The sequence below is a fragment of the Hemiscyllium ocellatum genome, chromosome X (assembly GCF_020745735.1).
Source record: "Hemiscyllium ocellatum isolate sHemOce1 chromosome X, sHemOce1.pat.X.cur, whole genome shotgun sequence".
Lineage (NCBI taxonomy): Eukaryota > Metazoa > Chordata > Chondrichthyes > Orectolobiformes > Hemiscylliidae > Hemiscyllium > Hemiscyllium ocellatum.
In genome coordinates, this window is record NC_083453.1 from 21,899,631 (window position 1) to 21,919,468 (window position 19,838).

General features: G+C 46.6%; 1 protein-coding gene across 1 annotated transcript in view; it reads left to right on the forward strand.

The window, feature by feature from the left end:
- Window positions 1-222: 222 nt before the first annotated feature.
- slc11a2 (solute carrier family 11 member 2) overlaps window positions 223-19,838 on the forward strand; it is a 95,905-nt gene continuing 76,289 nt past the window's right edge. The window contains exon 1 of the mRNA XM_060821146.1: window positions 223-310. The gene's annotated coding sequence lies outside the window, so the exon portion shown is untranslated. The remainder of the gene's footprint in view (window positions 311-19,838) is intronic.

Below are 19,838 nucleotides of genomic sequence, written 5' to 3' on the forward strand. Positions count from 1 at the left end.
AGCGTGGGACCAATGAGCAGCGATGGGCCGGGGCCGCAGCCAATGAATAGCATAGCCCTGTGGCTAAAACACAGCGAAGTGGCGGGACCGAGGCCAATGAACAACGAGGGTCTGGAAACTGGACCAATGAGCAGCGAGGGGCCAAAGTCAATGAGCACCGAAGAGGCGGAACCGGAGCCAATGAATAACGAGGGGCTGGCAATGGAACCAATGGGCAGCGAGCATAGGAGGGACTCAGGGCCGAACTCGGTGGCGGTACGGGGTTGGAGTAAAGTTGGAGGTGGAGGTGGTGTCCCTTCGCGGTGAACCGGTAAGGAATCGCTTTATGTTTCGCCTCAGTGGCCAACTTTTTTCTAGCATGATTTCCGCGGCGAGGGCGAAAAAAGATACTTGATCTGTGCCTCATGTTGTGGGTCTCTTACCTTCCCTTCAGCAAGACGTGGAGGTTCGGTGGTAGTGCCGAAACAAATTGACCTGGAAGGTACCATTTCTTGTGGGGAGTAGATATACAAGAGACCCGAGTGTTTTGTTATTTAAGGCAGTCTATCCTTGGTTGTTTCACAGACGTGTTCTTTTAAAAGAAGTTTTTTTTAGATTAGATTATTTACAATGTGGAAACAGCCAACATGTCCACTCCGAAGCGCAACCCACCTAGACCCATTCCCCTACACCTAACACTATGGACAATTTAGCATGACCAATCCACCCTAACCTGTACATTTTTGGACTGTGGGGGGTAACCGGAGGAAACCCACGCAGACGATCACCCGAGGCTGGAATTGAACCCGGGTCCCTGGCGCTGTGAGGCAGCAGGGCTAACCACTGAGTCACCAGTTCGGTCTATTGTGTCAACACCGAGTTTGTTTTGGATCCGAATCCGGATTCTTTGACAATTCTCTCACAGACGCTACGTGTTGAGCTGTGTTCTCCTCTCTATATCTGAAGCTGGCCTTAAACGGATTTTGATGGTTTCATGTTGGATTAGGGAAGGACGAGGGGTCACTGGTGCAATGAGGCGGAAAGCTGTCTCAGACACGACCAGTGGCCAATTTGTTCGCTGTGGCCGCTTACTGAGCGAGCACCTTCGTGTTGAAATCATGAGCCTTTGTGGAGGCTTTTAAGTAACATCACAAGGCAAAAGAGGGAATAGGATGACTAGCAGTGCGTGTTATAGAAGGGAAGGGCGATTATGTAACAGCAGAAAACCTGTGTTTTACTTCCTTTACAACGTCATCAGCCAGGATTACATCTCTTTCCCCATTTATATTCCTGAAACAAAACCTGAGACAGGGGGAAGATAGGCTTTCAATTGTAAGTTGAGGTTGCACACTTTCACAAAATCTCAATTTGCTGCACAGGAGATAGGCAATACACAAGAAGGGACTAGAATTGACTATTTTTGGAAATAGGCTGCAATGATTTACTCCTGACAATTCTGACTCTTGTTCTATATGTTCTGGAACAAATGTGTTATCTATTTGAATCAAATATCACGAAATCAAGTGATAATTTGAAGCACTTATGGCAAGACCAAAGCAGTTTTTGCTGTTCTGTTCCTGAGTATCACAAGACTTTGGTAAGATGAGACTGGGAAGGTGAGGTGAGAGGGAGGTAGGTTTGGAACAAGGGGCGTGAAGCAAGTCTGAGGAGGTGATGGGGTAGGTGGACAGAGTGAGGGGGATGTGGGAGTCATACAGAGGTATAGCATGGAAACAGACCCTTAGGTCCTACCCGTCCATGCCGACCAGATATCCCAACTCAGCTGGGAATTTGTGTTGCATAAGTTTTGTCCCCTGTCTAGGTGACATCCTCAGTGCTTGGGAGCCTCCTGTGAAGCGCTTCTGTGACGTTTCCTCCGGCATTTATAGTGGTTTGTCTCTGCCACTTCCGGTTGTCAGTTCCAGCTGTCCGCTGCAGTGGCCGGTATATTGGGTCCAGGTCGATGTGTTTGTTGATAGAATCTGTGGATGAGTGCCATGCCTCTAGGAATGCCCTGGCTGTTCTCTGTATGGCTTGGCCTATAATAGTAGTGTTGTCTCAGTCGAATTCATGTTGCTTGTCATCTGCGTGTGTGGCTACGAAGGATAGCTGGTCGTGTCGTTTTGTGGCTAGTTGGTGTTCATGGATGTGGATCCTTAGCTGCCTTCCTGTTTGTCCTGTGTAGTGTTTTGTGCAGTCCTTGCATGGCTGTCAGTTCGGAAATGCTCCTGATGTCTGGTGGTGTGGCTAGTCCTTTGGGTTGCGGCGTGTCCTGCGACATGGCCAGACTACTGCGACCACTAGGACTCATAACAGCACACAAACCAACAGCCACTCTCAGGCAAGAACTCACCAGAACGAAGGACCCGATACCCAGCATGAGCAAAACTAATGTAGTGTACAAAATCCCATGCAAGGACTGCGCAAAACACTGCATAGGACAAACAGGAAGACAGCTAACAATCCGCATCCATGAACACCAACTAGCCACGAAACGACACGACCAGCTATCCTTAGTAGCCACACACGCAGATGACAAGCAACATGAATTCGACTGAGACAACACTACTATTATAGGACAAGCCATACAGAGAACAGCCAGGGAATTCCTAGAGGCATGGCACTCATCCACAGATTCAATCAATAAGCACAACGACCTGGACCCAATATACTGAACACTGCAACGGATAGCTGGAACTGACAACTGGAAGCGGCAGATACAAACCACTATAAATGCCGGAGGAAACGTCACAGAAGCGCTTCACAGGAGGCTCCCAAGCACTGAGGATGTCACCTAGACAGGGGACAAAACGTTTGCAACACAAATTCCCAGCTCGACGAACAGAGCCACAACAATGAGCACACGAGCTACAAATCTTCTCCCAAACTTTGAATCCCAACCCAATCTAGTCCCACCTGCCAGCACTTAGCCCATATCCCTCCAAACCCTTCCTATTCATGTACCCATCCAGATGCCTTTTAAATGTCACAATTGTACCAGCCTCCACTTCCTCTGGCAGCTCATTCCATTCACGTACCACCCACTGTGTGAAAACGTTGTCCCTTAAGTCTCTATTATATCTTTTCCCCTCTCACTCGAAACCTATGCCCTCTAGTTATGGATTCCCTGACCCCAGGTGAAAGACTTTGTCTATTTACCCAATCCATGCCCCTCATAATTTTGTAAACCTCTATCAGGTCACCCCTCGGCCTCCGACATTCCAGGGAAAACAGCCCCAGATTGTTCAGCCTTCCCTGTAGGTCAGATCCTCCAACCCTGGCAACATCCCTGTAAATCTTTTCTGAACCCTTTCAAGTTTCACAACATCTTTCCGATAGGAAGGAGACCAGAATTGCATGCAATATTCCAACAGTGGCCTAACCAATGTCCTGTACAGCCGTAACATGACTTCCCAACTCCAGTACTCAATACTCTGACCAATAAAAGAAAGCATACCAAACGCTGCCTTCACTATCCTATCTGCCTGCGACTCCACTTTCAAGGAGCTATGAACCTGCATTCTAAGGCCTCTTTGTTCAGCAACACTCCCTAGGACCTTACCATTAAGTGTATATGACTTGCGTTCCCAAAATGCAGCACCTCACATTTATCTGAATTAAACTCCATCTGCCACTTCTCAGCCCATTGGCCCATCTGGTCGAGATCCTGTTGTAATCTGAGGTAACCCTCTTCGCTGTCCACTACACCTCCAATTTTGGTGTCATCTGCAAACTTACTAACTGTACCTCTTTTGCTCACATCCAAATCATTTATGTAAATGACACACAACGTAGAGGACCCAGCACCGATCCTTGTGGCACTCCACTGGTCACCGGCCTCCAGTCTGAAAAACAACCCTCCACCACCACCACCCTCTATCTTCTTCCTTTGAACCAGTTCAGAATCCAAATGGCTAGTTCTCCCTGCATTCTGAGAGATCTAACCTTGTTAACCAGTCTTCCATGGGGATCCTTGTCAAACACCTTACTGAAGTCCCTATAGATCACATCTACCTTTCTGCCCTCATCAATCCTCTTTGTTACTTTCTCAAAAAAACTCAATCAAGTTTGTGAGACATGATGTCCCGCGCACAAGCCATATTGACTATCTCTAATCAGTCCTTTCCTTTCCAAATACATGTACAGCCTGTCCCTCAGGATTCCCTTCAACAACTTGCCCACCACTGAGGTCAGGCTCACCGGTCTACAGTTCCCTGGCTTGTCCTTACCACCCTTCTTAAACAGAGGCACCACGTTTGCCAACCTCCAGTCTTCTGGCACCTCTCCTGTGACTATCGATGATACAGATATCGCAGCAAGAGGCCCAGCAATCACTTCTCTAGCTTCCCACAGAGTTTTCAGGTACACCTGATCAGGTCCTGGGGATTTATCCACCTTTTGTGTTTCAAGACATCCAGCACGTCCTCCTCTGTGATATGATCATTTTGCAGGATGTCACCATCTATTTCCCTACATTCTATATCTTCCATATCCTTTTTCACAGTAAATACTGATGCAAAATACTTGTTTAGTATCTTTCTCCATTTTCTGCCGCTCCACAGAAAGGTCGCCTTGCTGATCTGGATATGGCATTTCAGATCCATGGGGAATATGGTGCAGTCAGTAGAATATTTCCATAGGTTTCACCCTCGTTGCCAAATCCCATCATTGTGCCACTGGTCCCTACCCCTGTAATCTCTCCTGGCAGACCTCCGTGATCTTTGCAGTTTTATGTTTCACCTCTCTAGTCGTCTTCCTTATACCGTTGATGGCCATGCCTTCAGCTGCAAGGAACCAAACTCTATAGAATACCATTTGTAAATCTCTTGGGAAAACCGTCATTTCTCCTTTTCAAATGTTTCTGAAAGCCAACTAAGCTTTTGTTCCTGTACTTGAATTACTTCATGTAAATATTGCTATTCAGTGCTCCTGTGAAGTGTCTGAGGATGTCTTATTACTTTATAAATACAAAGTGTGCCTCTAGCAGCTTCTATAAATGTACCTTTCAAAATAAAGGGGAATGTGTCTGTCAGCCCTGAAATGCACACCACATGCGTTTGTATCTGTCAACGTTTTTTAAGAAAAAGACATGTCCAAATTGCCAACAGGAGTGATTGATATCCCCTCTTGAGGGAATAGCTGTATATGTCCCAAATTGTTAAAAGCAGCTGGAATTGGTTGTATTGGTAATTGGTGGAAGACTGGAACTGAGATCCTGAGTTAGAACCTTTGCCAGCCTGGTGATGTGATAATTGACCAAAGCAGGTTCCTGATGCTTCTTAACTGTTCAAATAATGTGTCCTGGACAGTGGAATAAAATAAAACAAAGAACTGCGGGTGCTGGAGATGTTAAACAGAAAGTCTGAGAGAAACTCAGCAGGTCTGGCAGCATCAGTAGAGAGAGAAACAGATATTTCTGGATGTAGGTTTGCTCGCTGAGCTGGAAGGTTCATTTCCAGACGTTTCGTCACCCTACTAGGTAACATCTTCAGTGGGCCTCCGGGCGAAGCACTGATAATTCCTGCTTTCCATTTATATGTTTGGGTTTCTTTGGGTTGGTGATGTCATTTCCGGTGGTGACATCATTTCACGTGGTGATGTCATTTCCTGTTCTTTGCTTCACCCCGAGGCCTACTGATGATGTTATCTGGTAGGGTGACGAGACGTCTTCCAGCTCAGCGAGCAAACCTACATCCAAACCTCAACCTGAGCTACAAATCTCGCTAACAGATGTTTCATATCCATTAGTTGGGTCAGAACTGAAAACAGCTGGGAAATGGTGGTATTTATACTACTGGCAGGGGTTTGTGTAGGAAAGAGTGAGTCAAATAGTGTCGAGAGAGAGAGAAGCAGACAAAGGGATTGCTGATGATAAGCCATGTGAGAGTTAAATGCTGATTAGGTGTTTAATGGTAAGTGTGAATAGTGGAAAATGAGTTGCCTCTACTGGGAACAGGATGGGGGATGGGCGAATGAATGATTTTTTTTGTTGTCACATTTTTTACAGTGAGAAAAATAGTAAAATACAGTGAAAAGTGAAATAACGTAACAAAGGCCGGTATCCCAATATCAAGTCCTCCTTTCTTTCACATGATTAGTACATCAGTGACCCAGCTAGTGCAGAGCTGCCTTCCAGAGTGAGCAGAAGCTCTGACACACCAGTTTCTGTCTGTCAGCCAGGCCTCCCTGATTGGGGCTGTTAACCAGGTTCAGTCAGGGAACTCGTAGCCCCACCTGGTGAGGTTCAGCTGGCTGACCTCGATCACTGTATCCTTCATGCTCTTAAGTTGTGGGACGTGGGCCCGTTCTTTTTCCTGGGATGTTTTCACACCAGGCCCGGTTCCTCTGACCCTGCCTTGGATACTGGCCGCATGTACCAGACTGTAGCCCGCCTCCAGCACCCGGAGCATCTTGGAAGAAATTCATTTTTGTCAGGTGGTAATGGTATCAAGACTGCAACATTGCTGAGTCCATCTCATCGTCCGGGGTTTCTTCGCGAGGCAGAGGGGAAGAACCTATGGGTTTTGACAGTCTTGCTGGATGTTCTGAGCTAAACAAGCAGGAGGCTGGAAGAATGTAGCAATCCAGGCAGCATCAGGAGGTGACGGTGTCAACATTTCAGGTGTAACCCTTCAGGCCATTTGTGAGGTTGCAGCTTTCATGTGGTCCACGTGCTTGTTCAGGATACTTCTCCAATCCGAACTTTGTATATCATGGGAGCTGACCTCCCATTGACCATGCTTCATACCCATGCAGGGCCATCCCTGTGGTTTGACACCAAACTTCATCCCCCTGAAGTAAACTGTCTCTGTCTCTTCTGTCTGGTATTGGTGTTCCTGATGCTGTTTCCCTCCACTCTAGTCCAGGTAAGACTCCTGGTGCAGAATCTTCTACCCTTTAGCAACTCTGCCAGAGCTGTCCCTGTGGTTGAATGAAGAGCGGTCCTGTCATCAAACAGGAACTGGGACAGTTTGGTATTGAGTGAGGCTTTAGGCTGTTTCTTTAAGCCTGCCTTCAAAGTTTGGATTGCTCTTTCCACCAGACCATTAGACCACAGATGATTGATGTGCATTTGTCCTTGTATGCCGAATGCTATTCGATTTTTAAAGGAAATACTCTAATTCCCTGCTGGTAAATGATGGTCTGTTGTCTATGACCAACATCTCGAAGAGCCAGTGTATTGCAGAAGATGCTTGCAACTTTTCTATCAGTGTCTCCATGTTTGATGAATGGACTTAATGCACATCCGACTACTTTGGGCATCCACAATGGCTAAGAACATTGAGCCCATGAAAGCACTGGCATAGTTGGCATTTGTGTCCTGTGTTTACCCAACCATTCTCACAAACGTACTGCTGGCAGTAACTTGTCTTTGTTGACACTCAGCTGCATTGGTGGGGCAGTGCCCAATGTCTGCATCTAGTCCCTAACTTCTCTCCATTTTGGAAACCCCTGGACGACCTGGGGTGGGGTTTAGCCAGTACCTTTGCTCAGGACAATCATGTTTGCTCTCCATAATAATATGCTGTCCTGTACAATAGTTTGATCTTGCTGGGACCAGAAAAGTTTCAATTCTGGATGTGATGGCCCTTTTGTTTTTTTTTAACCCCATCACTGCCAGCTGTTTTAGTTTTGCCAGGATGGGATCCTTTTTGCATCTACAGTCTGTTGATGTCAGCGGTGACCAGAAGGGTGTGTAGAACGTTTCAAACCAGAATGGACTCTTTTAGTGATGACTCCACCAGTGGGCGGTGGCTGAAGGCATCCACTCAGTTCAGGCCTAGTGAGACTCTTTTGCTGTCTTGAGTTTGCGTACCGGCAGCAATTACAGTGCCTGCCAGCCCAGATCCTCAATGTTAACTGTTTGGCTGAGGCTTGACTGTGGTTTTGGGTTTTGTTGTGGGCTGACCTAGAGTCCCTCTGTTCAGGATATATCCTGAGTGAGGTATTGCCTTCCCTCAAGTGGTGTTCTCCAAGTTCAGTCAGCCTGGCGAGGGTGTTCACTTCCATTGGCACACCCAGTAACTCATAGGCTCCACTTGCTGCATTTTCCAATGATAAAGCCAGTTGTAGTGTCTGTTTGAAGTCCAGTTGGGCTTCAGCTAGTAGGTGCTTTTACATGGTTACATCTTTGTTTGTTTGGTATGTGGGATTAATATCCCAGCATCTCATTAAGGGTTAAACCAAAGTCACATGCCTCTGCCAGTCATCTTAATCTCGTCAAAAATCCAGACATGGATTTCCTGGTTCTCAAAATGTCAAGTAAAACAGATCACTGTCGGAATTAGAGGAGGACTGGGGATGAAATATTCCTTAACTAAATCTGTCAACTCTTGAAAGGTTTTAGTAGCTGGTGCCTCAGGGAAAGTTAAGCTCCTAAAGAATGGAAACTGGTTGCAGGTCCACAAGCTGTAAGAATTAGATTAGATTAGATTACTTAGTGTGGAAACAGGCCCTTCGGCCCAAAAAGTCCACACCGACGCGCAACCCACCCAGTCCCATTTCCCTACGCTTACCCCTTCACCTAACCTGCACATCTTTGGACTGTGGGAGGAAACCAGAGCACCCGAAAGAAACCCACGCAGATACGGGGAGAATGTACAAACTCCCCACACAGACAGTCGCCTGAGGCAGGAATTGAACCCGGGTCTCTGGCGCTGTGAGGCAGCAGTGCTAACCACTGTGCCACCGTGCCCCCCATTACTCGTTGCTTTTCATCTGCCCCTGAAAGAGTAACACGTTTTTTCCATATACTGGGCCCAGTCTTCAGCAAGATCGAATGAGTCAAGCTTCCCAAATAGTGACATGATGCCAGAAATGCTTACCCTGCAACTCCAAGATGACTATTACGAGCACATCTCTTGATGGCGTGTTTTTCTCTTGTTGCCACTTGACCCAACTTCCTCAGAGCCAGCTCCCCGAGTGAGCAGATCCTCTGACACCCCTGTTCTTCTGTCAGACAGGGCTCCCTGATTGGGGCTGTTAACCTGGTCCAAACAGGGAACTCCTATTTTGAGGTCCACCTGGCTAACCTTGTTCCAATCACTACAAAACGCTTTTCAATGGTCGCCACGATCCAGTGCCATTTTGAATCGTTTTAAGACGAAGGAGGGGAAAAAAGGTATTGATTAAAGAGTCTGATCAATCCTGAGCCAGCGCATCATCAATGCCTGTGCTGTCATCCCCCCTCCACCACCTCACTGCTGTCTACATCGGACCTAACCAGCGTTGAAGTTGCTACTCTTCAGGCACTATCTTTCACCGCTGGGTCTCCCTCACCGATGTAGCAGCTACCAATTCTGATGTCAGGTCCCTTGTGGGGGGGGGGGGGGGGGGTGTTTACACTCTGACATTAAGTTTAACAATGTCGGGTCCTGAGGACTAAGGTACCTAGGCAGAAAAAGAGGTGATATTTCTCGAGCTTACGTTGAGCCTTGCTAGAGCACCACAGCAGGCCTGAGGCAGAAATGGCGGCTAGGGAACACGGTGGTGTGTTGAAGTGGCAGGCAACCAGAAGCTCAAGGTCATTGTAATGGATAGAGCTTAGGTGATCCCTAAGGCAGTCATCTAGTCTGCTTTTAATTTCTTCTGTCGAGAAGACCAAATTGTGAGCAGCGAACACAGTAGACTAGATTGAATGAAGCTACTTTCAGCTGGAATGTGTGTCTTGGGCCTTTTGATGAGGAGATAAACAGGCAGGTGTTGCATCTTCTCTGATTGCATGGAAGGTGTTGTGGAGGTTTGGAAGTGGAGGAGGAGTGGACCAGGGTGTCTGAGGGGTAATGGTCTCTGTGGAATGCTGACAAGGGGGGAGGAGGAGGGAATGTGTGTCTGGTGGTATCCTGCTGGCGATGGTGGAAATGGCTGCTCAGAACCCTTGGAATGCAGAGGCTGGTGGAGTGGGGAGTGAGGACGAGGGAAGGAGTGAGGTTAGAAGTACAGAAAACGGATGGGACTTGGCTGAGGACCCTGTCAACTGTAGTGGCAGGCAATACTCGATTGAGGATTGTATGGGTTACTCCTGGCACAGCCTAAACATTTTCAAACTAATCACACTTTCAGTTATCGCCCATTCAGCGTTTGTTTCTATCCAGGCTGCCCATCAGGGCACTCCCTTTTTTCCGCTTCGCTTTTTTACTCTCTCTCTCTGGCAGAAATCTCACTGTTTGCCAGCAGCTTTCAGCTCTGATGAAGAGTCACTGCACTCGAAACATTTTGTCTTTCCACAGACACAACCAGACCTGAGTTTCTGCAGCGATTGGTTTCTGCCTGGAGGGTGGAGAATGACGAGGTGGTCCCACTGAATGGGAAACTTACTGTTGCTTTAATCTTTGCTAAACAATGAGGTTTAATCCTGTTAAGCTCTGTAAATGGGAATCAAATGCCTTGCTGCTAAAGGTACCTATTCTGCAAGCAGCCACTGATTGAAGTGTATGAAAAATGTACAGTTCCGTGCCTTTAGGAAAGTTCCACCCCAGGGATAGACATCTGGACTTCCAACACAAGCTGCCAGTCTATGCATTTAACTACGGCTTCTTTCTAGAAGACTGTTTGACAAATATACAAGGGAAAGGAGGCTGTACTTTGTTTTTATAAAATGTTTTGAAGGCGTGCATCACAAATCTGCACCTCCTTTGTTCAGGTGAGGAAAATCCCAGCCTTTCTTAATAATTCCCATGATCCTTTTGCAGAAGCAACCACAGAGTCAGGCCTTGGGAAGTTCCTGTGTAAGAGCACTGCTTCTCTGTCTGTCTGACTGTCGTCTCCCTGCATCCCAGTCCATCTCTCTCCTCTGTCTACGTCCTCCCCAAACCCGGGTATTTTGGTCGGCTGTCTGGCCATTCGGTGTTGTCTATTGCGTAACTGTCGCCACATCTGGTTGATAAAAGCTGTCACTAATATTTTCTCCTGTGGTACAGACAGAGGTGTAGTGTAAAGCTTGTGGGGCATTGGTGCTTGTCTTTTGAGCATGGAGTGTAGACTAGCAGTGCTGTTCGTGCAGAGGCGTAAAGATTGTCATACAAACCCATTTGGTTCACTAATGGCACTTTTAGAAGGAAGGCCTCTGTGCTTAGCTGGTTGGTCCCCTTGCAGAAATATTTGCATCATCCATAACTCATTCTTTGTGTACATACGTATGAGTAGTTCGGCAGCACGGTGGCTCAGTGGTTAGCACTGCTGCCTCACAGCACCAGGGTCCCAGGTTCGATCCCAGCCTCAGGTGACTCTGTGTCTGTGTGGAGTTTGCACATTCTCCCCGTGTCTGTGTGGGTTTCCTCCAGGTGCTCCGGTTTCCTCCCACAGTCCAAAGATGTGCAGGTCAGGTGAATTGGCCATGCTAAATTGCCCAGAGTGTTAGGGAAATTAGTCAGAGGGAAACGGGTCTGGGTGGGTTACTCTTCGGAGGGTCAGTGTGGACTGGTTGGGCAGAAGGGCCTGTTTCCACTCTGCAGGGGATTTAATCTAATCATAACTATGGGTGAGGTGTTTGACTGGGGGGTGGCTAACGTTTTGGTTAAGATCAGTTAGAAGGAGATGGCAGACGGAGTTCAATTTGGATAAATGCAAGTTAGTGTGTTTTGGTACAACAAACAGGGGCAGGGCTTATACAATTAAAGATAGGGCCTTTGGCCTTGTAGAATGGGGGAGTAGGGGCCTGGATACCTGGTTCAGGTACATAATTCTTTGAAGTTTGTGTCACATACGTCCAAGTGGCTTAAAAAGGTGTTTAGCATGCTTGCCTTCATTGCTCAATCCTTTTAAGTGTAGGAGTTGGGATGCCATGTTGCGGTTGTACAGGACATTGGTGAGGCCTCTTCTGGAATACTGTGTCCAGGTCTGGTAGCCCTCACATAGGAAGAACACTTAAGCTCGAGAGGGTTCAGATTTACCCTAATGTTGTCGGGAATGGAGGGTTTGAATTATTAAGAAAGGCTGGGATTTTCCTCACTGAAGCGAAGGAGGTTGAGAGGTGGCCTTTTATAGAGGTTTATACACTCATTAAGGGAATAGATAGGGTTAATGGTAGGTGTTTTTTCCCTAGCGTGGGGAATTTCACGACCAGGGGGCACATTTTCTAAGGTGAGAAGAGAGAGAATTAAAAGACCTGAGGGGCAAACTTTTTACGCAGAATGTGGTTGGCATGTGGAATGAACTTCTGAGAAGGTAGTGGATGTAAGTACAATTACAAAGTAGAAAAGGCATTTGGATAAGTACATGAGTAGGAACGGTTTGGAAGGATATGGGCCAAGAGCAGGCAGGTGGGACCTAGTTTAGTTTGGGATTATGGTTGGCATGGACTGGATGGACCGAAGGGTCCATTTCTGTACCGAATGAGTCTGTGACATTATGTGGAGATTGCAGGCTAGATCAGCATTTGCTATCTATCCCTCATTGTCCCTGGCGAATGTGCTGGTGAGCTGCCACCTTGAACTACTGCAATCCATGTTGTATGAGGGACATCCACATTGTGTGTTGGGGAGGAAAGGCGATTCTTTTCTAAGTCAGGGTGCTGTGTGGCTTGGAGGGGAATTTGCAGGGGGTGCTGTTCTCATGTACCTGCTACCCCTTTGACTGGTGCTGTCTCAGGGAGCCTTAGTGAATTGTTGTAGGTTGCCTTGAGATGGTACACACTGGTGTGTCTGAGGTCTATGTGTCACTCCAATCCCAGACCAATCTGTTTGACCCTTAGCTGCTCTCTGCAGTGAGCTACCAAGTTCTTCAGTTGCAGCAAAAGATGTTTAAGATGTGTAAATCAACCCACATCCCAAAAGCTAGTTTGGAAAGTTTTTGCTGCGTGCTGATTCAATATTTCCACTTTGTGTCTCAGTCTCGCAGAAAGCACATCAGCTCCCTGGGTTCACGTTGCAGCCATATCCCAGCAGTGGCACCTTGCTCAAGTGCTGTGCATGAATGACTGTGAGAATGTGTCTGGGAGAGAGCAGTCTGTTCATGAGTAATGCACTGTGGCTGTGCCTTAAACTGGGCACATGCTCCTATCAGTGTTAGTGTTTTCCAGCCAGTCAGTGACTACCCCACTGCCACACTTCAGTAGGCTGACTGTTGGAAATTAGTTGTTGGCATGTCTGAATTTGCTTCCTGCAGACATGGGTCATTAACCATTTGACTGGCAGTGTTTCCATACTACTCCAGCATGTCTGGTGACTCTGGTGACTGAAGTTTATCTGGCTGGATTGGATTAGATTAGATTCCCTACAGTGTGGAAATAGGCCCTTCGGCCCAACAAGTCCACACCAACCCTCCAGTAACCCACCCAGACCCATTTCACTCTGACTAATGCACCAAACACTATGGACAATTTAGCATGGCCAGTCGACCTGACCTGCATATCTTTGTGACTGTGGGAGGAAACAGGAGCACCCGGAGGAAACCCACACAGACACCGGGAGACTGTGTGGAGTTTGCACAGTCACCCGAGACTGGAATCGAACCTGGGACCCTGGTGCTGTGAGGCATCAGTGCTAACCACAGCCACCGTGCCAGACTGCAGTGTCAGGGTGGAGCATTTAGCTTGTGCCTATCCTTTTTGTTGAAATGTTTCAAAATTATATTCCCATCCTAACCGTCTGACGTGACAAGTTGAATTTGAGATTGAAGAGGTGGAGCATGTTGGAGAGGCACAGTGGCTGGGGAAGCGAGGAGGAGGAGGAGGAGGAGGAGGAGAGGGGAACAGTGGATGTGGAGTTTCAAGAGGGCATGAATTTAGCTCGGATTATCCCTGCTAAGCCAGTGTGCTGCTCTGTGCAATAAAACATCAAAATGTACAGTGCGTCTTAGCAGTGCAGCCAAGAACAATTAATTGACTTTTTTGAGGCTTTGAGCCCAGTAGTGAGATGAATGATTATTTTACTTTTGGTGTTTGAGGGCTGCTGGTTCAAGACACTGTGAGAATATCCAGCAGTCAGGCTTCAGTTAGTTTTCCTTCTTGCAGATGAGCTGTTTAAGTTAGACATTTCTAACGCACTTTTCACAAACTCTGGATGTCTTGAAGCTCTTCCCAGCCAATGAAGTACATTTAAAATCTAATCACCTTGGAATGTGGGAATATTGACCTTCTGCATAGTAAAATCCTGGAAACTGCCATGTAATAATGGCCAGCTCAGCTGATTAGTTGTGGGATGAATATTGGCCAAGAAAGTGGAGGGGGTTCTCGCCCAGCTCTTTCTCAGTGATGACAAAAGCCTTTGATTTACTTAACATTTCAACTGACAGGCAACACTTCCCACAATGCAGGCCTCCCTGGCTGCAGCAGAACATCATACCGGATATTGTGTTTGAGTCTTTGGAATGGAGTTACCCACTAGTTAACTCCTCAATCCTGGTTATTCTACTACAAGCCTAGGAATGTCTCATTTAGCCTGTTATTAACATCTCTCTACCTTAGGGACCCTTGTATTAATCCCTGACTGCATATTGATTCTGATCTGTGCTCAGGAGCAGTGTCCACATTACAGGATAGCGTCTGGGGTCATGGTCAGCACTGGGAAATCTGATTCCATCTGCTGGAGCTGTGAATATTCAGTTATATAGCCACACAGATCCCTATACCTGCAAGTTCTGGTCTGAGCCACAGTTCTGCTTGAAACAGTTTTGAGAAGAGAGTATTAATTGAACAAAGGCCAGTATGGTAGACATGTCAGCAGTTCACAGAGAATTGCATCATTCATAGATTAAGGTTTGGGAGTGGAATGGTTTTAAACCCTTATCGGGGGAAGCCAAATACTGGAACAATAATTGTTGCGAGAAAGGGTACGAATGTTACAGAGAATCTGAGAGAGCCAACTGCATTATCTTTTAAACAGCCAGCACTATCAGACTTCACACAAGGAATTTTTTAAATTTTGCTTTTGTTTGCATCTTGGCTGTTTTGCACATTGCGGCTGGGTTGTATTATCTGAGAAACTGATGATTTTTTTTCATGCAGTGCATGTCAGCCATGTTAGTCACCCTCTCACCATCTGAGCTTTAAAGCTACATGTACAAATGCAAATCCAGGGTTTATGTACATAGTTCTGACTGAGACACCCAGAACAGTACCTCAGCACTGAGGTAGTGCTACGCTGTTGGAGGTGCTGTCTTTCAGATGAGATATTGACCTGATATAAAAGCAGGAGATTCTGGGAGTACTATATTTGACAGCATTTGTGAAGAGAGCCCAAAGTTTCAGGTTGACTGTCCAACAGTACTGGAACATGTTAGAGGTGTAACAGATATTAAGCAACTGTAGATTTAGGGAAATGAGGCCATCCTGACAGTTAACTTTCATGCATATTTTGTACTCTCTACAAATTTGAGAATCAGAATAACCGTTTAAAAACTTTATAGCCTTCTTGAATTGCTGCATTCCCTTTGGTATAGGGATATCCACAGTGCTGTTAGAATCATAGAATCCCTTTGGTGTGGAAACCGTCCACACCAAGTCTCCAAAGAGGATCCCACCCAGACCTCTGTCGCTGGGAGCTGCTTTATTCTCGATGGCATTGAAGTTATAGTGTCATAGAGATGTGGAAGCAGACCCTTCGGTCCAACCTGTGCATGCAGACCAGCTATCCCAATCCAATCTAGTCCCACCTGCCAGCACTCGGCCCATATCCTTGAATATACTCATCCAGGCAAGTACAGAGTATTCCATCAATCTCCTCTGATATGCCTTCTAGATGGTGGACAGGCTTTGGGGGCAACGGGAGATGAGTTACTCTGTGCAGATCTCCCAGTCTCTCTTGTGGCCACAGTATTTAACATAGTTGGGGTGATGAGTGGGAGCCCTCCACCTCCTCCAACACTTCCACTTCCCCAGCCCCCAACCTCACCATGGATATCCAATCCCTCTACACCTCCATCCGCCATGACCAGGGCCTCCAAGCCCTCCGTTTCTTCCTCTCCTGACTTTCCCACCAGTACCCTTCCTCCGACACTCTCATTCGTTTGGCCGAACTGGTCCTCACCCTTAACAATTTCTCCTTCGAATCCTCCCACTTCCTCCAGACCAAAGGGGTAGCCATGGGCACCCATATGGGCCCCAGCTATGCCTGTCTCTTTGTTGACTACATAGAACAGTCCATCTTCCGTAGTTACACTGGCACCACTCCCCATCTCTTCCTCCGCTACGTTGATGATTGCATCGGTGCCACCTCGTGCTCCCACGAGGAGGTTGAGCAATTCATCAACTTCACCAACACATTCCACCCTGACCTTAAATTTATCTGGATCATCTCTGACACCTCCCTCCCCTTCCTGGACCTCTCCATCTCCATTAATGATGACCTACTTGACACTGACATTTTTTTTACAAATCAACCGACTCTCACAGCTACCTGGATTACACCTCTTCCCACCTTACCTCTTGCAAAAATGCCATCCCGTATTCCCAATTCCTCCGCCTCCGCCGTATCTGCTCCCAGGAGGACCAGTTCCACCACAGAACACACCAGATGGCCTCCTTCTTTAGAGACCGCAATTTCTCTTCCCACGTGGTTAAAGATGCCCTCCAACACATCTCGTCCACATCCCGCACCTCCGCCCTCAGACCCCACCCCTCCAACCGTAACAAGGACAGAACGTCCCTGGTGCTTACCTTCCACCCTACCAACCTTCGCATAAACCGCATCATCCGGCGACATTTCCGCCACCTTCAAAAAGACCCCACCACCAGGGATATATTTCCCTCCCCACCCCTTTTCACCTTCCGCAAAGACCATTCCCTCCATGACTACCTGGTCAGGTCCATGCCCCCCTACAACCCACCCTCCCATCCTGGCACCTTCCCCAGTCACTGCAGGAACTGTAAAACCTGTGCCCACACCTCCTCCTTCACCTCTATCCAAGGCCCTAAAGGAGCCTTCCACATCCATCAAAGTTTTATCTGCACATCCACTAATATCATTTATTGTATCCGTTGCTCCTGATGCGGTCTCCTCTACATTGGGGAGGCTGGGCGCCTCCTAGCAGAGCACTTTAGGGAACATCTCTGGGACACCCGCACCAATCGACCACACCGCCCTGTGGCCCAACATTTCAACTCCCCCTCCCACTCATTTGAGGGCATGGAGGTCCTGGGCCTCCTTCACTGCCGCTCCCTCACCACCCGACGCCTGGAGGAAGAACGCCTCATCCTCCGCCTCGGAATACTTCAACCCCAGGGCGTCAATGTTGACTTCACCGGCTTCCTCATTTCCCCTTCCCCCACCTCACCCTAGTTCCAAACTTCCAGCTCAGCACTGTCCCCATGACTTGTCCTACCTGCCTATCTCCCTTTCCAAATATCCACTTCACTCTTCTCTCTGACCTATCACCTTCATCCCCACCCCCACTCACCTATTGTACTCTATACTACTTTCTCCTCATCCCCACCCTCCTCTCATTTATCTCTCCACCCTTCAGGCACTCTGCCTGTATTCCTGATGAAGGGTTTTTGCCCGAAACGTCGATTTTCCTGCTCCTCAGATACTGCCTGAACTGCTGTGCTTTTCCAGCACCACTCTGATCCAGAATCTGGTTTCCAGCATCTGCAGTCATTGTTTTTACCACCGTGATGAGTGGGAGTCCAACCCTCAGACAGGGATGTTCAGTATTGAGCTTTTTATGCTGAGCTTTCTGGGAGTCCAGGCTCTCAGAGGTTAAAATATTTCAAAGCATTGGGACACCAGTATGACAGAATAACATGTTACCGAGAAGTGAAATTATGGAGCACCAGAGATGCTTATTACTGTCCTGGAAGAAGAGAGGGACAGTAATAAATGTAATAAAGCTCTTCCCCGTCATACAGTATTTCTGGTAACAGCAATGTAGTATTTTAAGAACCTTTTGAACTTTTCAGATTTGTCTCTGCCAGCAAAAGCAATTCCAGTTCAGTTGAAATGTTGCTCCTAGAATTGACACGTTCATTTCTTCCCCACCGGCCCCCACTCCCAATCCTGCTTTAGAAAAGACTGTAATTCTGGAATCCTAGAATGGTCACAGCACAGGAAGAGGCCCTTTATCCCATTGGTTCGACTGGCTTTCTGGTGGAGCAACCCCTCTCGTGCTGCTCCCACTCCTTTCCCCTTCAGGTAAGGAGCCAAATCTCTCTCTGAAACCACAATCAAACACATCACCATCACCACCACCACCTCAGGCAATGCATTCCAGGTCCCAACCCAGTACACCCTAGACATTGAGAGTGTGGGATGCTGGGGAGTCCTGTAAGAGTAAGGGCCTATTGGGGTAAAGCACTACAGCTCCACACAGCTAACGAGCAGTTTGTGAAGCCCCGTCTTCACAGCATCTTTTAAAATACTTTTCCTTGGGTCACCATTGCCTCTTTCACCAATCACCTTGCATCAGTGTATCGTGAATCTCTCCTTCAACCAATAGGAGCAGCTTCTCTATTACTCTGTCTAGATTCATCACAATTTTGGACAGTCATGAGTGAATTGAGAAGAGTGTGGCAATTATCAACCCCCATTATTTCACAAGCCATCACAAATGTATAATGACCCATTTAAACTACAAGATTAGTTTGCCAAACTGACTGCAATTCAGAACATAAGTAATTCATACCAGGTTTCATTATTAACAATAAAATAACTAAGGAAAACACTTGTTTACAGTAACAATTGGCAAAAAAAAATTGGATTGCTAGTTTGCTACTATGTGACTCAACCATATTCATTTGAAACTGTAGCACACATTCATTCACAAATAAAACCGATTTCAGAAAAAGATCATTTGACACAAATGTTAGGAGTGGAAAAATATAGACAGGAAAACAAATTTTCTGGTTAAAAAACTCAGGCCACAAACAGGAAGGCTTTTATTTTCTCCGATCTTTTTCTTCCTTGTGAGACATTGTTATCTGCAGAGTAATGGTCACTCTTCGATTCAGTTGCTGATCGGGTGGACTTGGGTCCTTTCTTGTATCTTGGATTTTGAATTCTTTCTTTAGAATCTCAGGTTTTGTTTCAGTTGGAGAGAAATGGTGTAAATGCTGCTTGTTTACAGGCTTCCTGATGGCTCTGAGTGCATTGCACACTCAAGTCTGTAGGAAACTGCAGTTGGACCAATCTGAAAGCCGTCATGAGATGGTGCTTTTTCTCCTTCACTCGGATTTGTGATACTATGCTGTCTGAAAGGATCTTACCTCACTGCTCCACAAAGTAATATTGTCTTGTTTAGCTAAAGTGTACACCACACAATTTCACTTGATCTTCAAGTTGCAGGAAAATAGCCTCTCCTGTTAGCTTATTAATTAAATTGCAGTGTTCAACTTCTATCTTATAGTACATTGTCTAAGAGGCGCATTATGTTGTCCCTTATAATACCCTTCAACCTGAACAAACTCAACTTATTTGGGTAGCTTCCCAGAACATGAAAGCAAATAGCTATAGAGATGGTAGATGTACTGGTGGTCCTCTTCCAAGGATTCTCAGATTCTCCAAGTCCCAGAGAATTGAAAGACTGCCAATTAACACTCTCTCACTCAAACAGGGGAGGAAACGAAACAACGAGTCAGTGAGCTTTTAACATTTATCATTGGTTTGTCTATTAAAGGATATAATCGCAGAGCATTTAGAAACACACTCTATAATCAGTAGAGTCAGCATGGCATCACAAAGGGGGAATCATGTCTGACAAACTTATTGATTGAAGTTTTTTGTTTATTCTGTACATTATCTCCTCAAAGGGAAAGCAGTAAATGTAATATACTTGGGTTTCTAAAAAGTGTTCAGTGAGGTACCATACATATGGCTAACTAACCACACAGGAGCCAAATGTTTTGGAGTTAGTCCAGCACCGATACAGGATTCACTAACTAATGGATTAAGTAAGGACAGCACCTCATTTTCCTCTTGGGAGTTCTA